Source organism: Stegodyphus dumicola, chromosome 5, assembly GCF_044657685.1.
Source record: "Stegodyphus dumicola isolate Sdum_Otavi_A_Nest chromosome 5, ASM4465768v1".
Taxonomy (NCBI): Eukaryota; Metazoa; Arthropoda; class Arachnida; order Araneae; family Eresidae; genus Stegodyphus; species Stegodyphus dumicola.
This window is the reverse complement of record NC_140772.1, coordinates 68918006-68928100: the sequence shown is the minus strand read 5'-3', so window position 1 is coordinate 68928100 and position 10095 is coordinate 68918006.

Here is a 10095-nt window from a genome sequence, read left to right as displayed (position 1 = left end):
CATTGACTTCCGTCAAAACATAGAACTTTGCATTTACGCATAACATTTCGGAACAAAAGAAAAAAAATGTTATAGAAGATTTTAACTTATCTTTGAGTTTTCGATGATTGTAACTCCGACATCCTCTTCTGGCAGAACTGCTCCCATGTTATAGATTTCATCGACGTCAGTCGTCTCCTTAGGGTCCTTCGAGTGTCGTCCACGTTGCTTCTTCTTTTTCGCCCTCTGCATGCTGGCCTCTTGGAGTGGTAGTCGTCGGGTTGCTGTCTTTTCCGTTTTGCCCCTGGACGGCTGGTCTGGACGACCTCCGGTCTGGAATCGTGCTTGGATTTCTTCTGTTGGTGGTGGTCTTTTCGTTCCTCCTGCTGTCTTTTCGTTCTCGGGAACGGCGGCCTTGTTTGCACCTGACTCTCTGGCCCTGGAAGCGTTCTCCTCGATGTAGAATTTCTACTGCGATAAGTTGTAAGTGGTGTTTTCCTCTTTACCAAAGTGTCTTTACGCGGCGGCTTTGCTTTCTTGTATTTCTTAAATGCTGGAGTCTGACGTTTTCATTTCTTCTTTTCGGTACCATCGCATGACTTATAGAACGGCTAGGTTTCTCTTGTTGTTCTCTGCTTCTTGGGTTGTGGAACGGGTGACGTTATTTCTGGACCTTCTACTTCTTTTACGCTTGAGTCCTGCAAGAAACTTTCAAGGATTTCAAAATCATTTTGATTATAATATTTTTCACCTGGTCGGGACTTGCTTTACAGATTTTCCCTCTCTCGTTCTTAAGGTACAATACGACTCCCTTGATTTCCTGAATTACATAGGGCATTCAAATTTTGGAGCTAACTTTGCAGTAAAATTGTCTGGGGCACTTGATAAAGAAAATTTCCGCTTCAACACTTTATCTCCAACTTTAAAATCTGCTTCACGGCGTTTTCTATCATAGTATAACTTTTGCCTATTTCTTGCCGTATCCTATCTTTTAACCGCCTGGTCAATAAGTGTTTGCACATCTTTCTGTTTAAATTCTTGGTCTCTTTGTTGCACAAAGAATAATTTATCTAATGGCGTAATTAACTTTCGTCCTAAAAATAATTCTGCTGGGGTTTTCCCGTAGTATCGTGATTTGCCGTTCTTAAAGCATAAGCTAACATATTTATGTACCCATCCCAGCGCTTATGATGTGTGCTAACATAACTTGGAATTATTTTTACAATGTTTTTATTAACTCCTTCTGCTATGTTTGCCTGTGGTCTATACGGAACCATTTTGATATGGCGTATGCCAAGTCCAGTGCATATGTTTTCAAATATTTGGCTAACGAATTGTTTCCGTTACCGCTATGTACTTTTTTCGGTGCACCGTATTTTAAAATGTATCTGTGTAAGAATGCATCTGCGACTGTTTTGGCTGACACGCGTTTAAGTGGAAGAATTTCTGGCCATTTTGAAAAATGATCTACAATTACTAAAAGAAAACGATTTTTATTTAACTCACTCTGGGGGAAAGGACCAAGAAGATCTATGCTTAAAATTTCATTCGGAAATGTAGCGCGAATGTACTGGCCGGGCTGTAATTAATATCATTTATTAACTGACATTTATTGCAGGACCTGACATACGCAGTTACTATTTTGTATAATTGCGGGAAATATACCGCTTCGCGTACCCTTTTTAAAGCCTTTCTGACCCCTAAATGACCCGCTGTTTTCGCGTCGTGTAATTCCTTCAAAATGCTTATAAGAAGCGAGGCTGGGATGACTGGTTTGTATTCCAGGTTTTCGCTTGTTGTTTTCGTATAAAATAATAAATTATCTATTATTTCATAGTTTTCTGCTCTATTTCTTATCTCATCGATATCTGTGTGTTCAAAGCTTTCGGGGTCTTTCAAATACGCATAGATATTTGGCCTTTGCGGCTTTTAAAAACTCCATACCTAAAATAAGTGGATTAATTATTAATTTTTTACTACAAAAATTAATACTTTAAGGCTTTCGTTTTGAACTTGAATTTTTAAAGATAGTTTTCCAATACAATGACAAGTTTGTCCTTGCGCTGCTATGATTTCTGTGTTTTTATTTTTAAATAATCGAAACCTATTAAAGTTCTTAAAAAAATATCACTCATAAAATTACCTTCTGCTCCTGTATCGATGAGGGCTTCTACTGGTACATCGCCAACCAGTACTTGTATAATTGGTAACTGTGAGTTCTTTACGATGACCGTATTTAAGTGTCTTCCTGAGGGTTTTTTCAAAACTTCCGGGGTCTGGACCCTCGCTTTCACAGGCCCCTCTACTCGTTTAAAGCTTTTCTTTCAACATCTGCCTTCTGGGTACGCGGACGATTGTTTTTAAATTTCCTTTTTGGGCCTTGACCTTCGAGCTTCGATGACCTTGGTTGATAGCTCTTTCCCCCATAAGAGCGGTTTGCATTTCTGGTCTGCTCATTTGAAGATTGCCTTCGGATACTTTGAGAATACGATGCCCCTCTAGCTTTTTCCGCTATTCTGCGATTTTGGAACTTGACCGCTAATTCGAAGAGCTCCTGCAATGTGCTTGGGTTTCTAATTTCGAAGTAGTCTTGAACAGCAGGTAACAATCTTGGTAAGATTATTTCAATAATCTCCGCGTCGGGTTTCTTCCCATACAGCATATCCGTCAGCTTAATTTTTCGCAGAATAAAGTCCTTCAACTCTTCTATATTCCGTTGATAAAAACTATACAGTTCGGCTTCTAGCCTTGCTCGATCTTTCACTATGGGGAAGGCCTTTAATAACGATTTTTTGAAATTTTCAAATGTATATGTCTGGCCTCCGAATTACCCTAATAAAAATTTGCCTATATTCTTCCACCATAGCGCGGCCTGTCCTCTTAGTGTAGATGTGGAGATGGCAACTTTTTGTCTTTCAGGCACAGGGTAGAGGTGGAAGTGATTGTCGAGGCATTCTAGAAATATCGCCACCGAATTTTTTCCTTCGAAATTAACGTTTGGCTTGATTGACTCTGTCATCGTCTGGACCAGGTATCCAAATCTTTCCAATTGGCTTGCCATTTCTTGTTGTTCTCCAGCAACTTCCATCCAATTTTCGGCCATTTCAGTTCGACAAGTGTTAAGGCCCTAATGTTATGTTGCGCGCTTCCAACCTGCACGCAACAATAGTGGTGACTGCTAAGAACTGGAAAGTAGACAAAGTCTTGAGAAGGGTTTAAATCCCTTTTTATTCAACTTTAGAAATTACAAATGCGTGCTCTTGACGCTCACAAACTACGCCTACCCGGCGGTAAAATAAAAATAAGAAACTAAAAAAAGAATAATAACAAGTGACTAACTACGAGGCTCTCTAAACGTAACTAACCTCACCGCGTTCTAAGATACCGCTGATAATTCAGCAAATTTCTGAATATTACGTTGAAAAATTAACAATCTGGCGAGGCAAGCACACAGGCCGAAACGCTTGGTTCTTCAATTTCTAACTAGCCACCTCCACGCTCGTGAAGCAAGAAAGCACACCTTCGAACTCGTTTCCCTTCTATTTAATTCAGATTACTTCCGCTGACAATTTGAATCCTTTGCGCGTTCTACTAAAATTTACATACTCTGGCATTGGCAATTCCAGGGGAAAGTAAGGCTTGACAGGAAATATAGTTTAAACTTAAAATAAATATAAACCCTACACCCTTAATGCAAATAATTATTATCATAATAAAAAATTAACCAACTTTCCGTTGAAGAAAAAAAATATGCAAAACTTTTCAGTATTTTACAAACAGTGAAATAAGCAAAAATTAACATGAAAACAACTCAAAAAACATAAAATTCCGCGCAGAATTTTACTCTACAGCACAACTTTATCAAAAAAATCAATAAAAATGTATTATATATATATATATATACATGACAATGAAATATGCCGATTTCTTAAAAACAGTGACATAAGAAATACGATGAAAAATTGTTGCCAAACCCTTATTTCTAAAAGAATGAAACTATTCAAAATGATGCGATTTCATCAAAAATATATCAATAACAATAAGACAGGAAAATTGTTGCCAAAATCACATTTTTAAAGATGTGAGATGTGCGAAGTGTACTCGGAAGCTTCATTTAAACATATTTTTAAAAGTAAAAAATATTATCAGTTTACCAAAATTTTTTTGTAAAAGCAGTCGCAAGAATGAATGTTTAACGTGTCCAAAAATCAAAGAAAAATAAACTATACATTTTTAAAAATAAACGTTTTTAGAAAATATCCCGTTGAAAATGTGTTAAGCTCCATTTGTTAAATAAATTCGTATTTAATCGATTTATTGAAACAAGAAATTTATTTTAAGTTCGTAAAATATCTAAGTGCTTACGTTTCATGACGATTTGAAAATGGAGTGTGTAGAGTAAAATCTCGCTTTCCTATAGCCCATTATGTCTCAAAATGACGCGGTTTCGTCACAAAACATAAAATAAAAAAAATTGGAATTCGAATTTCGAAAAATTCGCTTCGAGGTGCACTGGCCCTTGTCTAGATACACCTCATGTAGCAAATTTTGTAGCCCTGTGTCTATTAGCTTACGCGCAGCGCGAACGAAAGAAACACACACAACACACAGACAGACTCTTTCTTTTATTATATGTAGAGATATCATATGGCAAATTTGGAATAATTCTTAAAATAGAAGAAAAATATATGTAGAATAATGCATCAAGTATACAATAACACATAATGTGCCATTATAACAAAATTTTGAATTTTCCAAATTTGGAATAAAATGCTAAAACAGAATATATCATGACAAATACTTAAATAATACTTAAAATATGGGAAATAAAATATAGCTTAATACATAAAGTATAGAATAGTACATAATGTATCATATAATAAAATTATAATTTTGAATAAAGTGCTAAAGTATAGGATAATATATGATATATCATATAATAAAATTAATAAAATAGAAGTATAACATGTAGAAGAGAATAAAATTGTATTTTAGAGTTCATGATCACAAATAGTTTTCAGTATTCATTAGGCAGAGTTCATAAGTGACTAAAGTGTTCATGATTACAGAGATCATAAAAAGTTTCTCGTTTAAGTTCATATATTTTACATGACTCATACAATATTCATAGCTCATTTTTGCCATGACACAGCAAATCAGTATCATGACTCACTTTTCAGTTCTAGTTTACTCTGACGACTCAATTTTTATATTTCATTCTGTTTATTATGGATTTTGCAAGGCTTTTTTTATTACGATCAGTACAAATAAGTATTTGTGACAAAGATAGATAATTATCTTAAAATTCTACAAAGGTGAAAATTAAATATTTTGTTATATTTCGTCTTTTGTAGATGGGGTTACTCTGCATAGATTTAATCCAATTGTGTTAATTTTTGGTGAATTTGTTTCATATTAGAATGAAGATGTTGAAGTTTGCTGATCGTTCTTTTGAATTATATATCAATATTTCTGGGTGCGCGAATATGAAACGTTTTCTTGAGAGGAGATGAGAATAGATAGTGATCACTGTCTCCTTTCTAGCAGCATATACAGAAGTCAGTGTCTATTAAGTTTCTTTGATAAAAATACACACGATATGGCCCATGGCCAGTAATATTACATGTTAAAAAGGATTATGTACTCTTGGTGTCAGTATTGCAATAGGGGTAGAACTAGTAATTTCATCGACCTGTAGATGCGTTATTCCATTGTTCTTGGCATATTTGGGTAATTTGTTCTTTTATGGGCAGTCGAAGATAAGATTTGGGAAATTTCGTATATAGAAAATTGCTTTCTTGATTAGGAACAGCTTCTTTGCAAGTTTGTCAAATGTTAAGTTACCGGCATTTCTACTATGGCCTCTTATCCATGATATATGAATTTTTAAATTATCTGTAGTTTTAGAGAGGTTATTGATGTCATAAACAATAGAAGTCTGATTTTCTGGGTTTGAGATAGCATAGATGGCAGATTGACGGTCAGTATTAATATTTGATTCTATAATTAAATACTTCAATTGAATTGTTTTTAGTTTTAGTGTTTATTGCTCTTTTTATTTTTGTGTGTGATACAGCAGAGATGTCTATTGTAAGGAGCAGGGCACATTTCGTAATCCTCTGTGATGTATATGGTTTTGTTATAAGTAATATTATGGCGAATTTCATATATTGTAGAATCAATTGCTTCCTGAATGGATTCGACATGGAGTGGAATAGTTCCAGCTAAGATATTAAGAGTAGTATTGGAGGTATTTCGAAAGCCTCTGGAAATATTAAGATTAAATTGTCGTTGTGTTGAGGTAAGAATTTTTTTTTCTTGTGGTTATAGGGAATGCCCAGATGGCAGAGCCGTAGGTAATCATTTTGGTTATTACTGTACGATATAGTAATTTGGTGATATGGCGATTTAAACCCCAGTTTGTGCCATGCACATGTCGAAGATTTTGACTTATAGAATGTGTGCGAATTTTAACCCATTAACGGTTTCACCCGGATTTTCTCGTTCTTTTATGCAGGTCTCTTAACGGTTCGTTACGGATTATTGTTAGTTTAAATGTACCCTCGAAAACGGACAGTCCCGTGTTTTTGTACTATCGAAAAAACACGCCAAAAAGGACTAGCCCGTATTTTTGTATATCTTCCAACCCCCAATGCCTAAGGGGACAAGGGTCCATGCAATGCTGACGACAATGGGTAATGGCTGTCATTAGCGTTGGGAGAAATCTCTTTGATGTTTTGTGATAAAGGCCTTACACTGACTCTAAAGAAACAAATTTATTACCAGTTACAAAGTGTATGCATATATAAAGGGATTTAAAAATTTCCGTTTTAGAGCAGTTATTGAATAAAATAGAATTTTTTTCAAAATGAACGTTTACCTATAAGAGCATTAATGAATTAAAACGAGAAAAATAAAAGTAATAAATGCAAACATAAAAATCTGAGAATGCAAATCTTTCAGATTTTACATTACGCCCAGAGGGCGTTATTTAACGGTTTGTGGGTTACCTTTATTTTTAAATATCATGTTCTTCGCACTTAAACCATAAAACTTCAGTTAAACATCAATACCGCAAAATAAATTTTAAATGAGCATATCTTTAGAATTTCCGATACACAGTCTCGCCCGTTGAAGATAATTTTTTATATTATTATTTTCATACAGTGTTGCCTTTGCTCGCTTTAAAATCGTTGAGTTTCTTAATAAAAAATTCATTGAAGTTTTACGAAATAGGAAACATATAATAAAACAAATTCCAAATCTCGGCTTTGAGATGCCCATATTCGGGTGGAAATGTACGTTATTCAAAATTGGATGGGTCTAGGTGCCGTTGTTTTATCACAATGCGAGAAATATATATATATATTTATGCAGATTATTCATTATTTAATTTCAAGGCAGATAGCCCTCGAGTGCTCTGCCGTAATCTAAGGAACCAAAACCATTATTTAATTTCTTTAAATATAATACAGGGCTGTAATATGTGGTAGCAACAGTTTGAAAAGTGAACTGACATAGTTTTCAACGGAAAATGAAAAAATGAAGTTAATAGACCTTCTCGGCTAACGCCCTTTGTTTTAAAAATAATGTATTGTGTAATTTAATGGGAATACGAGATTAAATAATTCTCTTTAAAAAATTCTTCTACTAATTTATATCACGAATAATAAAAACGTGAGGCTGTCTTGATAAATTTATAAATATTATTCATCTGACAATGCGATTCAATTATTTGATTTCGTAGTTTAAGAGCCTATGATTCTTCTTATAAAACTGTACAGGAATTTAGCAAAGATGCTATTAAGTAATCTCTTATTACCATTAATCTATGCGATAAATTATTATTATTATTATTATTACTTTTGGTTCAGTCTTTATTTACTTCCAAGTATCCTTTTACCTCAAATAATCGAAAAAAATATATAAATTTAAAACAAAATTCGCTACCAAATCAGAAATTAGGTTACAAATTTCATGCAAATTTTATTTCAAAAGCTATTTTACGCTCTGTAAAATGATGCAAACTTAAAAATTTAAGATTTTTAGTTTATTCATAAATGGAAATATGCGCAAAAAATTTCTTCGACATTAAATTTTAAAAACTCTAAATCGAATTATTATCATCCGTAAACGTAATTGTACAAAATCTGAATTCAATAGCTTATCGATAAGCAGTTCAAAAATCGACGACGAGCTTTTGATTAAACATTGTGAATGAACCGAATACAATTTTTGGAACAGCTCTATTTTTAAGCACTTTGGAAAGATCGGTAAGTTGTTGATATAGCATAACCGTTACTTTTATAACATTCTTGGCATTATGAAACGTGTAAGTGACATTCATAAGCGATTCCCGACAGTTCTGTTCATTTGTCAAAGTGGCTGCTTTTGAAAATATTGTGAAGCTCACTCGATGTGCTCCACTATCTATGATACTCATTAAAGATATTTAATAATGTTTTATTTCTATACAGAAATACTGGTAAAATTAAGAGGTCAAATATTTAATTATTTGAGTTATATAACTACTTATACTGTCTCAAGAAATTTTGAGTCATTTTGTAAAAATAATCTTTTCTTTAAAATTCCTTTTTCCCCCCTACCCACTATACTTCATGACTTTATTACTATTCTGATGAATGGAAAGTTTTTAGAGACATTACATTTTTTTTAACAGCAAGAGACATGAAAAATGAGCAATGCCTTACCCGGGACGCGAACCACGGACTTCTCGAATGCGCGCCGAGCGAACTGAGACCACGAAGGCATGCTAAAAGGGCGGGAGAAAATACCGTATATACTCCCCCTTTTAAAGGGCGACTGGGGATTAGGGAACCGAATCGCCAAATCCTTGCGGTGGAGAATCATCATCCACCACCTTTTTTGGCTTGGGTGCCACTATAGAAACATTAGGTTATTTCGAAGCAGGACATGTGAAATAGGAGCAATGCCTTCGCCGGCACTCGAACCACCAACCTCTCGAATACACGCCGTGCGTGCTGACCATTACACCACGAAGGTATGCTAAGAAGGCGGGAGAAAATACCTTATAGGTTACAAAAGTTGAGTAGGTAGTCACAAATCTAACTAATAAATGCTCTACAAATACAACTTTTAATATTTTAGCAGAATTTTTTGGAAACGTATTTATATAGATTGTTTTAGAAATCGACACAGTTTGATGCCAGTTTAGAGGAGGGGTTGTTTATGAGCGTATTAAAAATGCTTTTCCCACTCAAAATGTTAACTACTTTAAAATAATAATTCATAATCGCACTGAATCTGATGTTTACAATTATTTCCCCTGAGATTTCTTTAAAAAGAAAGAATTACAATTGTGTTTAATGCAGAAAATTTAATGGAATTGGCATCTGCGCAAGAGGACGGAAACTATCAGGGAGAACTTTCTAAGGAAAACTAGATTTCCTTCACATTGAACGTAGAAAACTTTCACCGAACAAGCGTGTTCAACAGGATTTGAACTTATGTAGGATTACCAGTACTCAGCGGTTTTAGCGCTTGGCCACCGCAGGCCGATTAAAAATCTTGTTTAGAAACCTTTAATCTTGATTTAGTGTGACAGGTGCCGTAATTTGAAGGTAAGGATTACTCGAATACAGCAAAACACACGAGGACTATCTGCTTTTAAGGAAAGAGATGCCTTCGTAGAGGACTTTTTAACGAGAAAAGTCTCATATTCATGTTATATATAGGGAAAAACATGGAAAAATACCTTTCAGCCATCGTATTCGTTCGTCAGGGTGTAAATCGAACTACCAGTATTTACCGGCCACTAATATGACCGTAGTTGAATAGGGGAAATAACTGTTGGATTGTAAGGCATAAATTAAGAAATAAAAAAAAATAACTTCTGAGGTAATCTTAAACCCAAATTAAGTTTTTATTATAATTATGAAAGAGTTCAACTCATTTGTTAATTTTTAGATCGTTAAAATTAGTGTGGCTTTAATGAATGATTATTTAGACCTGTTACAGGAAACAAATACATCAAAAGTTTCCTTTAAAATATCAGGAATTATTGAAAAATCTTCTGTAATTTATAAACGAGAAAACGTATTTATCCAGATTTTACAGGTGTGAAAAAATAATGAA